We start from the raw sequence: 19,061 nt of genomic DNA, 5'->3' as shown, positions 1-19,061 counted from the left end.
ACACAGCCCGTTCAGTGCACGCCTCTCACAGCTGGGCTGCGTGAACAGCAGTTGCTCCCCCGCTGTCTCAGATCCCCAGAAGTTGCCTGCAAGACAGATTTGTAGCTTTACAAAGGGAGAAGAACCAAGAACAGCCTGAAGTTAGTATGGTTCTTTAAAAAAGCTCTCTTGTCCATAGTTATGTTTGTCTAAACGATGTTACATTCAAAAGCCTATTATAATGTGTGAAAAACACTCATTTCAAAGTGAAATTATCTTCCTTATGAAATAAGGCAAGATTCCTGCAGATGTAAGGTTGTCTCTATTTATACCTAATTGTGTCAAGCTTTTAATAAAACTAGAGGTGTTTGTTTCTAAGACACGAGTTGTGACTATGTAAGCTTGTAGGTTATTTTTTTTTTCATTTCCAATAGCTTGACTCAGAAAACAAGTTTATTTCCAAACTTTGTACAGTAGATATAAATACTGGGAAATGGATGTAGCATGCTCTTTTTCTCTGCCTAACTCAAGAACCTTGGAAGAGAATTTGTAAGGGCCCATTACAACTGCTACTGGAAATGAACATAATGAATTGACTGTTTCTAAAGACATTTCTTTTTTAATAGCTGAAAACAGCAATTGGCTTTAAAGTGAACAGTTAAAAGATAAATAATGATGTAATTCTTTACAACTGGCCATGTGTTTTAGCTCTGAATAGTAGCTCTCAGCCTGAGGTTTGAAATACATTATGCAATCCAACCGTATTGAATTATGGAAAAATATTCTCAAATGAATATGTGTCTGCCTAAGAACAACTGTTCAGTGAAGCAACATTCGTAAAATCATAGCTCTTTTATCCTAAACTAGCAACAACGCTCAGCCGTTAGAACGTGACATTAGCGATTACCAGAGGTACAGGCTCCAGGGGATCCCTCCGCAGATTTTGTGGTATGTGTTAGATGGGGCAGTGATAAAAGTTATTAGTGTTAAAGCCCTACACAGACAGTTTAAGCCATTATTAATGCTTAATATATGAGAAGAAAAATATTGTAGGTAGAACAGGAGAGAGCAAATTATTAACTTAAAGTAAGAAATTGACGTTCTTCAGCCGAGGTTTGCCAGTGACATTTTGTGATTGACTTTGTGTGTTTTGCCTCTCCGAAGACAACGACGAGGMGTGCACAGGGCTCAGTGCAGAGGAAGAATTTTTTTCTGTTCGTTGACTCACATACATCATATGTCCATACCACAAATTAGATCACATATTAATTATTCATACCTCRTGCTTAGCCATTTCGTACTGTATCAGACACTGCTCCCGTGGCCTCAAACCGTGCATAAGCACACGGATTCATATTTGCATTGGTCTTCTGAGATGAGCGCTAAAAATGCTTTTTGAAAGAGGTGAACTTCAGCTTAAAGGAATGAGAACAGGTGTATTTAATTTAATACAATTTCSACTTCTTGCTGTTTGTATTTCTGCTGTCATTTCTTGTTTAACCCTCCCTTCCTAGCAGGAATTACTATACAACCAACAGAAGAATTGCCAGTCACAGCCTGTCGGTGTAAAAATATAGACAAACATACCCCTTAAACCTGTGCTCTGTTTTCTTACATTACTAACAAAACTGAAGTGAAGAGAAACAAGCATGGTGTTTCTCTCACGGCTGCATAGTTTATGAATCAGCAGACTGTCCCAGTCTCCAAGTTCCTGGAAGGTGTACTCATAGCTGGTCAAAACCAAYCTGTCGTTTAAAGCCTCTGTTTGTATCACAGAAGAAATAAGACTTCAGTAACAGATAAGGGATGCACTGTGAGAAAATACTTGTATTCGGGGTTTCAAGAATTCATGTAATTGGTACTGCAAATAAGCCTAAGAGTCTAGATCCCACTGGGCAAGTGTTGCACTAAGTTGAAACACAGTCCTTTCCTAAAGACCCTTCTACCTATGTATATAGGACAAACCCTACAGTCTATTTGACTTTGTAAAGGAGRAAAGTTTTACCCAAAAGCCTTCATATGGATTTGTAGAATTAATCTGGCATGTTGACCTTGGCAAATCTGCTGATTCAATGGAACTACACCAGGAGGAATTTGGCCCACTTTCCAGCCAACACTCTTTGTAAGAGCCTTTGCTATACGAGAGTTTGCATGTGGTTGGGCCACAACAGGAACCACAACTAACATTCAAATTATGGCTTCTGTTATGCAGGCCGCCTTGTTACATATGGAGATGAACCCAATTTGCTTGTGCCAAAGGCATTACAACGGAAATACTGGCAGACTGAGCTAACAAAATGCCCCTGGCTATCATTATAATATGGAGGTTGCATTATGCTGCAAACACTCCCATCAGCTGTCCAGCAGGAGACTTGATTAGAGCAGATGTGATGGCACATAAGCCAAATAAAACAAAAGGGGAAAGCTCTCCTCCTCCTCACCTATCACCAGGATTTCAGCTTGGTTCAGAGCTAGTATGTTTCGTATAGCAATTATTTAATGCTTTTAGAGTTCAGCACTAGAGTAAGCAATATATTCAGTACAAAAATGATGGGTGTTATTTATTCAGGACCTTCTGTATCAAGAACATCACTTTCCTATGAGAATTCAGTGCCTGAAATAATGATCATTTCTTACCACATATGTCACTATAAATTGCAGACTTGTCTCCAAGTGGTGGATTGAGAGAGTGTCATTTATTAAGGATGTGCTCCCATCAACATTACTTTTTGAGTTCCTTAGGAACAAGCATGCTGTTCTCTCCTGTCTTTTTTCATATGCCACAGATCAGAGCTACATTTGTCCAAGCAACGTGGTTCTGTGGCTGAATCATGCTAGGATGATGTGGTCTACTGGTGCTGACACTGCCCTGACAAAATTGTTAATGAGTATTACTGGTAGCAAGCAGGCAAACACAGCACATGTGCAGTAACAGAAGTTGCACAAGTGGCTGTTTCAGAAGCAGAAGGTGCTGTGTGGGATGCTGTAAACCACAGCTTTTTCCATGCACCTGCAACCCAAATCTAGTCTGTGAGGCAACACCAGGTGGTCCTTATAAGAGCCCAATGAGATACAGATTGGCAACACGAGCAGGCAGAAGGAGCAGCTCGGCATATCCTCAGCGTTCCCAGCTGTCTTTCCAACTGTTCCTAGTATTTTTCCCATSCATCCCTCAAAAGTTGTGGAAGAAGCCTATTGCAYAATTGGCCTGTTYCACTTGGTAGGACATGTTCAATGCCACTGAAGTCACCCAGGGAACCAAAGCGATCTAGAATTTGAATRTACCCTGTTAAATGATGCAGCATTATTTGCACATTCAATTCTAGGCAGCACACTGTTTTTTTACAGACAGTTTGATTTTCTCACCTAGCCTTCATGTGCAGAGCTGTTCAATTAGTGAGGTAAAATACAATTTTAGCAAAGATTTTATCAGAGTAAAAACAGTTAGGAAGCTAAGCAAGGCAGACAAGCTGAAAATGCATGATACTTTGCTAATTATAAAAATTGCTAAGAGAAGAAGAAGGTCTTAAAACTCTGAATTACAGCTTAAACCTGGGCAAAGAAAGGCAGATAAGTCAGAAACTAATACAAGCTAGAACACCAATCTAGAGTATGAGATCCTATTTCATGTACTAAATATTTCGGTCTAACRCATGGCATATCCCATACAAACTATTAGCACTTTTGAAATGTATCTTGTCCCTCTGTGCAGGTAATAGAACTTCCTAATGAAGGGTTCCAGCTTACTAGGCTAATGTAAATTCAGATACTTAATATTTTTATCTATATATATATATTTAATTTTTACTTTCAATAATCCAAGCAAGAGCTGTTTATCAGTAAGGAGAAAAAACATTGTAGCTTGAATGTATACTTTCCTCCTGAAAACTGAACAGACATTAATCTTTCACATGTAAAAAATCTTTTTTTTTTTTTTTTTCAATTTTGGAATAAAGAGATCCAAAGCATTTGTTTAAAAAAGCAAAACAGCTGAACACTCATAGCATTACCAGAAACAGGTTAATGCTCTGCCAGGTTCACCTCCCCCATTCCCACTCCAGTGTATGCAGAATAGGCTCTTTTCCAGGAAAAGGCTCCTGAAMAACTTTGCAGGCATTATAGAGAGAATATTTTAAGTATGTTGCAGCACACTTGGGACAAATTTTACATGCAGGGCRAAGGCTAAGTGGTTTGCTTCAGACATCTGAGAATTGTTATTATTTGCACTACAGTCCTGGTATCATGATAAAGGGAGATAAGAGAAAAAAGCAACAAACAATTTTATCAGTGAATCAGCTGGTTGCTTCTGACCCCTCTTGACACAAAACAACCCAGACGGAAAGGATAAGGAAGCATTGGCACATCGGTCCTGCTTTTCATCTCCAGCAACCAAACCAAGGGTGGGAATCATAACATATGAAATAAATCTCACCTGCTTATCCAAGCTCTATAAAAAATGAAAGGCACATTCCCGTCCTCCCAGGGAAGAGGCCAGCAACAGTCAGAYGGCTTTGGAGCAGCACCGAGCCCCTGTGCGTGGCTGAGTCGAAGGATTTGCAGTGCCTGGCAGGCTGGCTGGCGGGAGGTTTGCGCGCTCCCTGCGATGCTGGGGAAGGTGCCATTGCTCACGTACTGTTGGTTGCTAACTCCACAAAGTGTGTGAATCTCTACTAAATGAAGTTTCTGGGGTCACAGCAAACCTGGGCTCGAGAAGATCTGCGAGGGGGGTTGTCACTGGTCGCAAACAGACTCGTGGCATTGCAGTGGCCATGGGAAGGCAGCTGCCCTGCGTGGGGGAAACCTGTGCAACTGGGAGGCAGCAACAGCCAYGCCAGCTACTGTCAGATTGACCTATTTTTTATTCTACTTTTTCATTCTTAAGCTTGGAATCTATTTCTCTCTTCTACACAGAAAGGCAACGCTGGAGACTTTCTATATGCCTGGTTTTAATTTGTTGGGCTGCGTGCGCAGAGAACTAAAGAGGATTTTGTAAACAAGCAATTAAAAGCTGCTTGAAAACTGATTGTGCTGCCGGAAGGATTCAGTCTAGATTGCAGTATTCATGTGACACTATCACTACAGCAACCAAGCCTGTAAACAATACTGCTAGTCCTGGATAACAATCAGCATTTGGCTTAGCAATCAGACACAAAACCCATGTCGGGCCGGACTTCTTCCCTGCCTTTGTAGAACTCGTGATGGAAATGCTCTTTCTAGGGCTTTGCTCTGAAGTGTATCAGTCTGTGTCTGCCATAACATCTGAGTCGAAAGCTAAGACGTATTACCCTACTTGCTCATCTGGGCTCTTTTCCCTTAAATGACATTGTTTTGAAATGCTGCTCATGTCTTATTAATACACACCTGCCAGAGCAATTAACAGCACTTCATTAGTGTACAGGGATCYCATTCCTGTTCCTTTGGAAGTAAGATAAAATTATCGTTTAGTCCTGGGACTTGCAGAGTGGGATCACTCTTTGGAGTTCTTTATAAAAGGCATCTAGGAAATTCAGCAAAACCTATGTTAAAAAATTCAGTACAGCTTTTACCTCACTTGTGCTCTAAAAACTAAATCTGATCACAACCTTCTGAGCTCTGCCTTTCGGTCCACCTCACTGTCCACTCGTCTAACCCACACTTCCTGAGCTTSYCTAGCAGGATGTTMTGGGAGACAGTGTCAAAAGCCTTGCTGAAGTCAAGGAACACAACGTCCACTGCTCTSCCCTCAYCTACCCAGSCAGTCAYTCCATCATAGAAGGCTMTCAGGTTGGTTAAGCAGGATTTCCCCWTGGTGAATCCATGCTGGCTACTCCYGATCACCWYCTTTTCCTCCACATGTCTGGAGAGGACATCCAGAATGAGCTGTTCCATCACGTTGCCAGGGATGGAGGTGAGGCTGACTGGCCTGTAGTTTCCTGAGTCAAATTCCTCTTGAGTCTTTTTTGACACTAACAATTAGATGGATTAGGCATTCTACAGACAGATTTTAAGAAAGTTCTTCACTCCAGAGCCAGGTAGGACTAATTTTAATCAATTTGATTGAGTGGCAGYTGGAGAACTATGCAGAATTTGGGTGATGGTGCTTTTGGAGAAGTTTTATTAAGTTGGAAATAATCATCAGAATTAATCGTTTTTCCTTCTTTCACTAAGAGAATYAGTCAAAAATACTCCTTAGGCTTCCTTAGGGTTCCCTGCCCTTAGCCCAGGTAAATCCATTAGTAAAATCTAAATTTTGTTAGAATGAATCTAAGCAAAACTATTTTGCATATATTAATAAGACCCCTTTTTATCACCAGTTCCATGTAGCTCATGTCCTCTAATGGAGCCTGGTAGTTCTTCYTTGGGATAAACCAGGGAAAAATCTGAAAGCCTTAAGGAATGAAAAGAATTCAACACTGGAAACTCTAAGACCAGTCAGAGCCAAAAGTGCCATCTCTAAGTTATTTTGGGACTAGTAATTAAATATAAATAATCTTATTTCTGCAGTCTTACTTATCCTCTATGATTATGTAAACACCCACCTGATAATSTTAAAATGTTTGTGAAATTTTATGTTTTCAGAGATTTTAGTGCTATTTCTTCCATTCATTCAGAAAGTGAGTTACACATTCACCATTTTAAGTCTTCCTCTCATAGAATGAGAACAGGACCGTGTGTTTTGGGTGATCAGCTATAAAACAGGAATCACAGTTACTGAATCACTGAAATGAGCATTTCACAAACAACCTAGAGCCTGGAACTTATTTATGCAAAACTATTCCACAACTTCTTGTGAATAACAAATAGTTGAGAAGGGAAAAAAAAACCCTCAGTTTGCAAATGAATCACAAATTAAATGCAGGGCTGAATTAAAAATGAATACTGATTGTAATAACCAATTTGAGCAACCACATGAGTCTACTTTAGGCTTTTTTCTACCAGTAAAAATTAGATTCTTATATTTTAACTGATTTTTTTCACAATTTGTGTGTTATTAAATGCCTATAAAAGATCATACATACCTGATGTTCTTTCTACTTATAAGAATATTGATCTAGCAAGATTAAGCAGCATCTGTTGTAGCTGTCAATTCAGTGACTGAAACTCCTTTTAAACTGTCTTTCATGTTTCATATTTCCTTTCTATAAATATTATTCTTTCTTATCCTGAACAGGAAGCAAATGCAGTATTCACATAATGATTTTAAAGTTGTCGTTCTTAACTAAACAGGAGATGTGGATAGAAAAAGGAAAGATCACACTATAGAAATGTATGAAATAGTTAATTTGTATTTTTTAGACACTTCTAACATAATTCCAATCCAGATGGCAATGAGTGCGTGAATCTGTTCTGTTCTGTGAGGATATGGGTGTTATAATAGGCTCCAGTGGATCAGATTTATTTTTAATGTTTTTTTTTCACAAAATTATTTAACCATTTCAATCAACTGCTGCTTGTCTTTATATGCCAAGTATGAACAGTTCGTACAAGATATTCACATATGCTACTCATATAAGATATTATGTGGGATTGCCCTCCACAAAAYGTCATACCATGGAGACTTTTCTAAACAAACGAATCCTTGCAGGGGACATTTCCTTCTAAAAGTCAATAGGTTGACTAGCCTCTGCCACAGAAGATCTTATCTTAAAGCCAGGCAGTTTAGGGACCAAACTCTTTCCATTACAATATCCCTTTCTTTTGACTCCTTTACTGGTGCTCCACATAAAAACTATTTTCCATAGCTCACCTCCAGTGTCTTCACRCTTAATAAACCAAGAAATCCTGTGAAGTATTGCTTCTTTGCTCCGTGATGGTGCTCAGACCCATAGCTARCAGGATCTCTTTCTGTAGCTTTATTTCAGGACATTGGCCTGGCAGTCCACACTTCAACTCTTTAAATTGAATTCCTAAGGAATTGATTAAACCATTAGGCTTTGGTAAAGGGGTGTCTTTCTTTGGCTTCCAGATGGKCCTTTCATGATACAGAACAAAACTAAAGGTTATGAAATCTTGAAGTTTTAAATTAAAGGGAATATCACTTTCAATGCATAGATCCCAGCACTCTGCTCCTCCTCTGGCAAAAGAAATACTTACTTCATTGTAAGAGCCGAGAATCTAACAAATATATCATATATATGCTGAATGAGATAAAGAAGGAATGGAAACTGTGTCCAACCCTTACAGCTAGCTGCCTCTCTGCATTCAAAAGGAAATTTTGAGGTTTCAAGATCTTATCTTTATTTTCTGTCCTGATATTCTTTACTTTATTTTGGCTTTGTATGTCTCCACCTTTTGTGTTATAAGCCAGTTTTCTAAAATTTTCTTTATAACTTGCCCTCAGAAGGGATTTCTGTGGTATGGGTAAGAACATGGTGCAGTCTCCACCAGAGTCTGTTCTGCTTTATATCACATTAGGGACATCATTTCTTGCTGCGCTATAAAATAACCTRAAGAGGCTTCAGATAAGCTAGCTAGCTGTTTCCTTTCAGTCTATCAGTGCTTGATGTTGGAGGCCAATTACACTGAATTAACAGAATATGTTCTGTTACAAGGTGAATAGAGATTAAAAATGATGAATAAATATGTCTGTAAGCAGTGGAACTAAGAAAGCCTCCCATCTCAGAGGGAATCTTTCAAATGACTTAAGATGAATTAAATTTTATAAGTAATATTCAAGAAATGTCTGTGGCATCATAGTTGTTTTGCACATACATTGAATATTCTCATTTGCGTATGACTGTACCGAAAATTCTGGTCAAGAGTCATTCATTGATTTCAGTGCTATTTATTCCCTCATAAAACTGAATTCAAGTTGTAAATACAACTCCTCATCTGATGAGATAATTGGTATCAATTTTTGAATAAAACTATACAAAGCAACTGGARAAAACAGTAGAGAGATTTCTCTCAACTCTTGGCTGAAATTTCTGTTTTGAGTTTCCTTTTTTTTTTCCAGGTGCAAAAATACCACATTGCAGGGAGACCTGAGATATATACCAGACACATTATTTGTGACACACCTTGAGTGTATGATGAACTTTAAAACAAAGTCAAAATGTTTTTGTGCAACTGGAACTCTAGGGCAACGTGTTGTAACTAACCAATCAATTATTCTGTTTCTGTGCAACTTGCCATTTTGTTACACTTCAGAAAAAAACATTTACTTTTAAGCATCTGTTCACTCATTGCATTCTGGTAGACACCTTCTAAAATACCAGTCCTTGTTTTAAAGAAATAAAAATCACGATTTCTGATAACTACTAAATGGCCAATTTACTTCACAARTATCTCCTAATCTTTTTGTTGATTTTTTAAACTATAACTACATCTTAAATAATAGTTCAAAAAGAACAAATTATCACTGTTGAGAAGAGCGTTTTCAGGATACCTTCAAAATTCTAAGTGTACTGTCCTTCCTCTCGGTTTGTGATGCTGCCGAAATATATCTAAGGGATGAATGTGTTCATGCTATGATCAAATAGGATCTTGGAAAATGAGGTAAAAATTCTTTCAGAACAAAATATATGTACCGAATAAAACCACAGATGTTATGGCAGGCTGATTAAAATACCTACAAGTATTAGAAGATCTGCTGCTGCAAAGAGGGAGCCCTTTGCCTCTCSGGGGATATTAAGCATCATCATCCTGAGCAGCTTATGGGCAAGGAATAGCAAGCAAGACAGTTGCAATATCAGTTCTTACTGGACAGAATGTTAGAGATGGTATTCATTAATTCATATCACATAGACATTATAAATAGCTGGATTTCACTTCTCCCCTTACAATATAATATGTTAAACATGCACACAAATTGATTTGGACTTTCTTGGCGATGATTTCAGTTTTTCTTTAAAGTTGTTTTAAAATGGAAAAGAGGATTTACCTAATTAACTGAACATATTTCTTGGCAAGGTGCTCTGAAAAATGAGAATGGGTTTATGTAAAAAGAAAAGAAAATCCTCTTTTATCTACCTACTCTGCTGAGCTCTTATCTTCTTTTCTTTAACTGAGCATGCATCACTCATTCTCAGCTCACATCATAAGCAGCCAAGTACAATCAGTGGCAAACAGTGAAGATTAGGGAGCAAGTATTCTCAGAGGCTATGGAAAAATCTTGCTATTCTGCTCTTTGCAAAAAGATAGTGAGAAAGGGGAAAGCAGTAGGAAATAGCCTTAAATGGCAAGTAGTGATTCAGCAGCAGTGAGGAACTAGTCTCATAAATTAGAAAACCTGACAGATTAAATAGAAGAATGTGATAATATCTGAAGTTGCCCAGTTATTATATACGGTACTGGGTATGCTCATTACGTGCATGATTCAGGGAGCGCTAAATCACTGTGGACTGGATGTTAGGTTTCAAGAGTCTCTCCAGGCTATGTGAATAACCCATTATTTAGGATGGGCAATGCCACATTTCCACATGTGAAAAAACATGTCTGCAGAGCTTAATTGTGCTGGAGGTCAGTAGGATGGATGGAGTTATCTGGGGATAAATTAAGCAGTGGCTAAACATAGATAGGTGCCTACAGATGGGATGGGACATGGTGTATCTGTTATTGCTATTTGCTCTTCTCTGGCTTCAATGGCTTTTTCTTTGCTAGAGCAAGTCATTTTGCAATATCTTTGATCTTATAGTCTCTGATTTTAAGTTTGATCAGCAGTGCAATAAATATACTTGACCCAAACTGGGGCTTCTGGGCATTACTGAAATGCAAATAAGTAAACATTTCTGCATAAGCTTAGAAAAATATCCTAAAAGAARGGTATAAAGATTGTAAATTCAAACACACAAAWATTAGAAACAGCTGTATTTATGGTTTCTCAGGTACTCTTAATTCTTCTACATTATATTACATGTATAATGAATGAGTTCTCCACAAAAACTATGCAAACATGTTGAATTTTACTATAAATTATAGGTCTGACATTACTTAATATTTGTGAGCTTCTTTTCAGAAGATAAACCATAGTCTTTCAGAGCATTTTAATATCTTGCTGTTAAAGAAGGGGGAAAAATCTTATATTAAAAAGTAATACGCCTTCTTATTCGTAAATCAGTTTTTCTCTTGGCCCTTTATCAACCCAAGACAACACTTCAGCTAGAGGGTTTGTTGCTTTTTAACACCTGCACCAGAAAATGTCTATTGCAAAAGATAGACTGAGGAAAGACTACTAGAATCGGCTGATCCAACAGCAAGCGTGTTTGACTCCGTGCTTGGCCTGTACCTGTCTCAACACCAATGSCGCTACATAAGGAGAGCAGGTGTGGACCAGCCAGAACCAGTGGCAAATATTTCAGAAGAAGGTAGGGTACTGACCGGTGACTCTGGTCATGCACACGCCCCTCCAAGAAAAGGRTGAAAAGATCAGCCAGCAAGCTGCACCAACCAAAGAAACCAGTGTTTTCTTTCCCGCAAGGACCAGGACTGGCCTACCMTGTGGGAAGGCTGTGCCACCTCCTGTCTGTAGGAAGGGGCCATCAGAACTGGGCAGAGACATCGTCYCTCAGACAGGAGTGCAAGTCACTGATGATTATGTGTTGCATTCAGCATAAGGCAAAGAAGCCTGCAGAGCTCAGGGCTCAGCTTTCAGAGTCTCTGGTAGGTCTTGAACCTAGTCCGAGGGTGTTCCTGTGCTTAGTTATTTTGCTGATCTGATGAATCTAAATCTTTTTAGAAGAATCCCAGGAGAGGAATCTGAATAGCACATATCAACCAAAARTTAAAATTAAGTCTTCAGAGACTAAGATAAAGCACTTTCTGGAGCCCTTGAATTCCTGCTGCTGAATATCAGCAGTTTTCTCCAAAGCTATGAGGGAGTCCTTTATGGAGGAAACAGTTCATAATTATACATAAGGAGGGTACTAGTTGCCCTCTGACTGAAAGGCCCTTGTAATCACAGACTGTTAGCAGTCTGTGCACAGCAAGAAGGAAACTATGAGAGAAGTCCATGAGAGATTGAAGTTTCATACAATTAATTCCACAAATGCATATTGTATATATAAGTTTTGTGAATTTAAATTCTCTGCTACTGTTGCCCTCAGTTCCTCAGTGTTTAAGTACTAGCTAGAGCAGCACAGTACTCATTTGCACTGACTGGAATAAGGGCACCTGGGTATCACTATGCCGGATGCTTTCAGGCTCCMCTGGAGCTGTCTCTGTAGGTGCCTGCACTGGGGCAGAAAAAGAGCTGTGTGGAGTCTTCCTCCATCTTGTCCTTGTAGTGTCCACCCACACTGCAACACAAGTCCARAAAAAGGACAGAGTAGCAGAAGACCAGTATGGAGATGAGCAGATGAGRGTATCAACTCTCATGCATCATAAGATGTTTTGTATCAGATAAAGAATACTTCTATTTGGTGTTTCTATATCAATTTTTATATTAATTCTATTCAAACAAATCTATATCAATGTTCTTACATGTTGACTGTGAATGGTGATGTGGTCTGCTTTAAAATGGTGCAGCTAGGCTAAGTAGCTTGCAGTAGAAATGGAGRGTAAATAGCCCAATTGAGCACTGAATGGGGACAAACAGCTTCATACATGCCACTGTTTATCTAGATGATTTGTTATAGACTGATACCATACCAGCTTGTTATAATAGGCTGGGTTCAACTGAAGACTCAGCAAGTTATTCAAATTAACAAGTTGTGCATGCAGTCCTCTGTTAKGTAACACTCTTACACCGGGTCCCTGTTAGATTCAGGAGAGCACCACTCCTAGTATGTAATTCAGTAAAACACCTTTTCTTTGCAGAAACTAAGGAGGTTAGATTTTAGAATCATAAAGTTTGGAAGGGACCTCTGGAGATCATCTAGTCCAACCCTGCTGCTCAGCAGRGAACCRTCTGGCACATATGGGGATTGAACCCACAACCTTGGCATTGTTAGCACCACRCGCTAACCAACCGAGCYAAACTTAACCGCTGATCTGCTGGAGTCTAGCTTGTGAAGAGTCAAGCTAATACACGGGCTCAGCTCTGTAGGTAATGCGGACTCTGCTATGCCTTTCGGTTTTCACGCTGCAGCCCTAGGCAGGGCTGCAGCTGTCCAAGGSGTTACCCAGAGCATACAAGGTGGACAGTGCAAGGGCTGCTGCTCCCAGTGCTCTCCCTAGGCATCCCAGCTCTYCTAGACCTTTCATAAGCGGCCCTCAGCATTAAGAGCAGAGCAGTGTGGATAGCTGAATTCATCTYCAAGAGGCTTCAGCAGGCACTCTTAAAGTGCAGAGACTGACTTGAGAAGTATTCYTCCTGAATTGGGAAATATTACTCAAATCGCATTCCTTCTAGCTGCTGAATGGGCCTGATCTTCAACCTACTGAAACCGGTTGCCTTTAGTTTACTTCCTTCAAACACAATCTCCTTGATTTTTCACAAAGTAATTAAAAGTCTGCACTGGGAAGAGTTCTTTTAAAAAAGTAAGATTACTGCCAAAAGCTTTGAAAATATCCAAATTAAGAAGAGCTGATTTAACAAAAAAAAGAAAAAAGGAGGAAAAGGGGAAAAGAAAAAAGATAAAAAGAAAAAAAAGAAAAAAGAAAAAAGAAAAAGAGCTTTTGGAAAGGTCAGTTGATTTCGTGATACGTTTGTTTGCCTGCTTTTCTACCCATTCCTAAAACTATGGATCATTAACAACTACTAAATATGACACAAAGTCATATGACCATATGAACTAAAGCAACAGTTAGTTCAAGARGTATCTCTTTTTGAGAACCAAAATTGTTCCAAAACTATAAGGAGTATAACCTTACCAGAAACTAGATTTGTTATGTTAATTAATTTTTGTGACGTTGACTATATTCAATAACACTTGAAAGATTACAGCATCAAGTTGAACACAACGGATATAAATGTTAATGAGATGCAGAGAAATGAAGAAATGTTATTTCAGAATGTACCACACAAAGAAACARTATTAAAATACAACACATTTCTCTAACTGTAAAATGAGTCAAGCATAATAGCACTTCACAGAGAAACTACTTACAGTGGTTCATCCAAAAGAGTGAGATGGCCTTGTCTCAGAAGTAAATAACTTACGTGAAAAAGTTCTCATCAGTGCTGAATTTGTTGATAAGACTTTTTTGTCCAATACATATTCAGCTTGATATCTCCAGAGAGATAAATGTCTTATGTCCATGTATATTCTCAGTTTTATGGGTTCTGATRTTCAGACCTCATTATAGAAGATTAGAGTTTCAAGGATTAAACTCCTGGATGCATTTGAGACTGTATCCATTAATATTGCCACAGAGGGAGTACAGTAATTGCTTTTGGCTCAGTTGCTTTCTTGGAGAGRGGCTGAGTTTTTTGGAAAGAAGGTATTTCAGCAAACTGTCAGTGAAGGAATTGCTGGTACAGTCTTCTGTGACGTTAGTGTACTCATGCTTTGAGATTTAGAGGAAAAAATAACATCACTAAGATGTAAGAAGATTTCTCATGAAGTACGGTGCTCRGAAATCACAACACAAAGCTGCAGCTGAGGAATTCATGGAGCAACAGTAAAGGTTTGACTAGGACTTTGGAGCATTAGCAAAAGAAAAACTATTCTCTCAGTTTTTACTCGTATTTGTAGACTTGACTGACAAAGTTTATGCCCACATAAAGATCAATTATTTTTTAATTTGTCTTCTCACAGAAGACTAATCCAGTTATATATCAGCAAAGTGTCACATACAAGAAGGAATGTTGCCATGCCAAGCTAGGGCAAGGAGTCTCATGAAACTCTCTGAGACAGCTCTAGCAGGAAGATTGGAGCAATTTTTCACTCACRGTCTGATGAGACTTGAGAAGCCACAAATAAGTGTCTCAAAGTCAGGAGAGATGGCATGAGAGGGGTAAGATCAGGAAATAGCGATGACTACCAGGAAGATGGATAAGGGAAATACAAGGGAAGTGTAACAAAGATTAAAATCAATAGAAATACCAAGATACTGAAATGGAAAGAACAAAAGAAGGATAAGGAATTAGAGAAGAAAAAAGAAAACAGACAATAAAAAAAAAAAAAAAAAAAAAAAAAAAAAAAAAAAAAAAAAAAAAAAAAAAAAAAAAAAAAAAAAAAAAAAAAAAAAAAAAAGTAAAGTAACACTTGGGAGGGCTCAGAAAAGGACCATTTAGACACAGTGTCTTCTTTTTGCAGACTGAAAGTCATTTTTACAGATGTCTCTCTGCCGCCTATCAAACAGCTAACTCACAATCACTTCACAGGAGTGTTCATTTGGGAAGACTGATCTCAGTGGTTTGCTAATGGGAGGAGTTCATTTAGCTCACATTAGGATATTAAAATACCAGCTGGAGATGGAGATCAGATGAAGAGAGAAAATGTGTGCATGAAACTGTAGGAATAAGACTGGATTCAATCTCTAAGGAAGTTCAGTCCTAGTATAGTGGTTATTTTCTGTCACAAACTCTCCAAATGATGGCTCTAACTAGAAGATCTCACAGCTGGGTTAAAGAGCAATCAGTTATTTGATTTTAAAAGCTTTTTTGATTTTAAAAAGAAATGCAGGGCACTTRCAGTGCCTTTAAAACCATCTACCAGACCTTTCTATCCCCTTCCTAGACAATCAGAATGAGAAGTCTGAAATAACAGGTGACAAGCATTTTAACACATAAAAAAAAGCCAAGCAGTGCAGAAATATTAGTCCTAACAGACCTAGTGCAATATATAGTAAACAAAGTTTTGGAAACAGAAATCACATACAGACTTTTTTCAGAAATTACTTTGAATTGTAATTATCTTAGTGAATGCACTAACGCAAAGGCATAGTATTACATAAGAAATGCCAGATGGGAACCATAATAAAATCTGCAGATAAAATCACTTAAGAGAGAATAACAATAATCCCAAAGGCAAGAGCACTGAAATAATGACTTGCGTTCATGAAAAAGAGGTACAAGCCCAATATCCATTCCATAGCAAAGTTCCTAATGCACACTGATATAAATACAAAATARTCTACTGTATTAGATTACAAAAGTGCTTTATGACTTTTTGTTTGAATATAAAACTTACATGTAGCTTATTCTGATTTTGTTCAGGAAAAAAATCTATTGAATTCGTATACAGTGCCTTAATTTGTATTGTCTTGCCATGTATTTTGTATTTTTTCCTCTCAAATTATCCTAAATGAGTTCAAAAGGAAATCTGAGAGTCAGTGAATATTAAGTAAACACTCAAAGATATCTTTTTAAAAGAAATTTTGAATTAATTTACAATTACAACTTTATCCTTCTTCTTTCAGTGACATTTAGGCAAAWGAGGAGAAAATTCACCAAATTGCAATGAACAAATTATGAACTAATTAAAGACCAGGAACAATCATAAAAATATTTCATAAATAGATCAAAAGCATTCAAAGAAATCAGAATTAGGTTTGGAACAATGCGTATATGAATTCAATGTGCTATGCCTTCCTGTTATGAATTATGTGCACTGTTTACACAAAGATATACTTTAAGCTTTTTTAACAYGTAAGCCTGAAACCTGCTATCTCATAAATCATGCTGTAGAATGCATCTTGGCACTATTTTGTTATGCAACAAAAGTAAAAGACCAAAAAACCCCACAGAAATCAAGAAAAAAACTGTCAGCTCAAGAACCTTTAGCCTGACAGTCCCTCTGCCTTAAGCAGTATTTTTTTCACTTTTACCAGTTTTTGAAAGATCAGGGATCTTTCAGGGATCAGATTAAGGAATTTGAAATCAGAATTAATCTGATTTAACAGTAGTAATCTTTAGTTCCATTTTTAACAGCAACCTCTAAATTACCTTTTTGAGGTTTTGTACTTGAACAGCACTCCCCTTGCATAAACAACCAAGACAAAATATGAAGCAAGAGGGAACTATGTTCAGCTTCCATCTCTGCTGAATTCTTGTGCCTATCTGTTATCAGATATATTGCATTTTGTCAGTCTCCTAAAACCCCTCAGAAAGTTTCCAGAAAATTGAATGAACTTAATCCTTCTAACATTCATTTGTGTTAGTGAAAGACAGCCAAAACAGAGTACAGAAAAGCGGATCTAGAGACTTCAAGAACTGTAAAAAAAGCCCACAAGAAAATAGATATGAAACTCTGTGGAACTCTGAACTAAGACTGATGCCCATGGATGCTGAGTCCTAATAGACAAAAAGGAGATTCATCACAGATCAGGTTTGCCTCACCCATGGCAGGCCAGATCAGACTTCAGATGCAGCCAGTCCTAACATCTGCTATCCCAGGCACTAGGTAAAGTGACAGAGGAGTCTTCCTGAAGCCTACCTAGCCCATGTGAAGGTATGCTTTCCTTGCCAARCAGGGACAGGAGTGGGACACATGCCCCAGAAGAAGGGAACCCCTTCCAGTGGGTTTCCTCCTGTCTAAAGAGCAACCACAACTCCACACTGGCCCCAGAGCCTTGGGGCCCCCAAATACCAAAACACAAACACACATACAAATGAATGCAGACACACACACACAGAGAGAGAGAGAGAAACACACACCCCAGGTGCAAGGAGTCAGTGGATCACAGATTAATCATTCTGCTGGAACAACACAGTATACAGGCTGGGAGCTGACCTGCTGGAAAGTAACTCTGAGGAGAAGGACCACCAGAGTTCTAGTGGACAACAGGTTGACCATGAGCCAGCAATGTGCTCTTGTGGCCAAGAAGGCCAATGGYATCGTGGGGTGGATTAGGAAGAGTGCTGCCAGCAGGACAAGGGAGGTGATCCTGCCCCTCCACTCAGCACTGGGGAGGCAACATCTGGAGTGCTGTGCCCAGTTCTGGGCTCCCCACTACAAGAGAGACATAGAGCTACTGGAGAGAGAGTCCAGAGTAAGGCTATGAAGATGATCAGAGGGCTGGAGCATCTGCCCTACGAGGAACGGCTGTGAGAGCTGGGCCTCTTGAGCCTGGGGAAGAGAAGACTGAGAGAGGACCTTATCARTGTGCATAAATATCTGAAAGGAGAGTGCAGAGAGGATGAGGCCAGGCTCTTTTCAGTGGTGCCCAGTGACAGGATGAGAGGCAATGGGCACAAACTGAAACACAGGAAACACCATCTGAACATAAGGAAAARCTTCTTTACTGTGAGGATAACAGCACTGGAACAGGTTGCTCAGAAAGGATGTGGAGTCTTCTTCCTTGGAGATATTCAAAAGCCATATGGACATGGTCCTGGGCAACATGCTGTATGTGACTCTGCCTGAGCGGAGGTGTTGAGCTGATCTCCAGAGGTCCCTTCCAACCTCAATCATTCTGTGATTCTGTGAACACTGATGATCAGGGCCAGACAAGAGGGTAGTTGATGATTTATACYAGCAGGTGAAATAATGAGACCACAATAAGCCAGCTGGAGTAGGGCATCAAATCAGGTGAGAACAGGTGGGTCTGGCAGTGTCCACAGGAAGGGAATAAACCAGTGCAAATCACCAGCTTCCACTTAGCAGGTGACCCAGGGAAACAGCTCTGGAAAGGTATGGAGAGCATTCAAGTGATACATTGATTCAGTGCATCCCATGGTAGACCTCCTTCAAGACCTGAATCACAGCTCTCTGGAAGGACACCTAGGAAAAGCAATGGTACAAACAGCACCTCTTCTACCCAKGAGTAAGATTCATAGAATCATAGAATCATAGAATCAGTAAGGTTGGAAGAGACCTCTGGAGATCATCTRRCCCAACCTCCCTGCCCAAGCAGGGTCACCTAGGGCATCTTAGACAGGRTTGCATCCAGGCGGGCCTTGAAGATCTCCAGARAAGGAGACTCCACARCCTCTCTGGGCAACCTGTSYCAGKGCTCCRTCACTCTCACAGGGAAGAAATTCCCCCTCACRTTCAGGCAGAACTTCCTGTGCTTCAATTTCTGCCCGTTACCTCTTGTCCTGTCACATGKGACARCTGAAAAGAGTTTGTCCCCATTCCTCATCTTACCACTTCAGTTGCTGCACTCAGACCTCCATCCACATATACACAGAGAATAGAGAGCCCCTCACCCARAATAACAGTCAGAAATGGAATTTAATGAGAAGACAGAGCAGTCTGTGCTGATCAGATACAGGGTATGGATAGACATGTGCACTGCCCACCAACCTGTTTACATGCAACTGGCCATTTTGTTCC

This window comes from Rhea americana, unplaced genomic scaffold, assembly GCF_003343005.1.
Source record: "Rhea americana isolate MKP2758 unplaced genomic scaffold, rheAme1 scaffold_0, whole genome shotgun sequence".
Classification (NCBI taxonomy): domain Eukaryota; kingdom Metazoa; phylum Chordata; class Aves; order Rheiformes; family Rheidae; genus Rhea; species Rhea americana.
Note: the sequence above shows the minus strand (reverse complement) of the source record.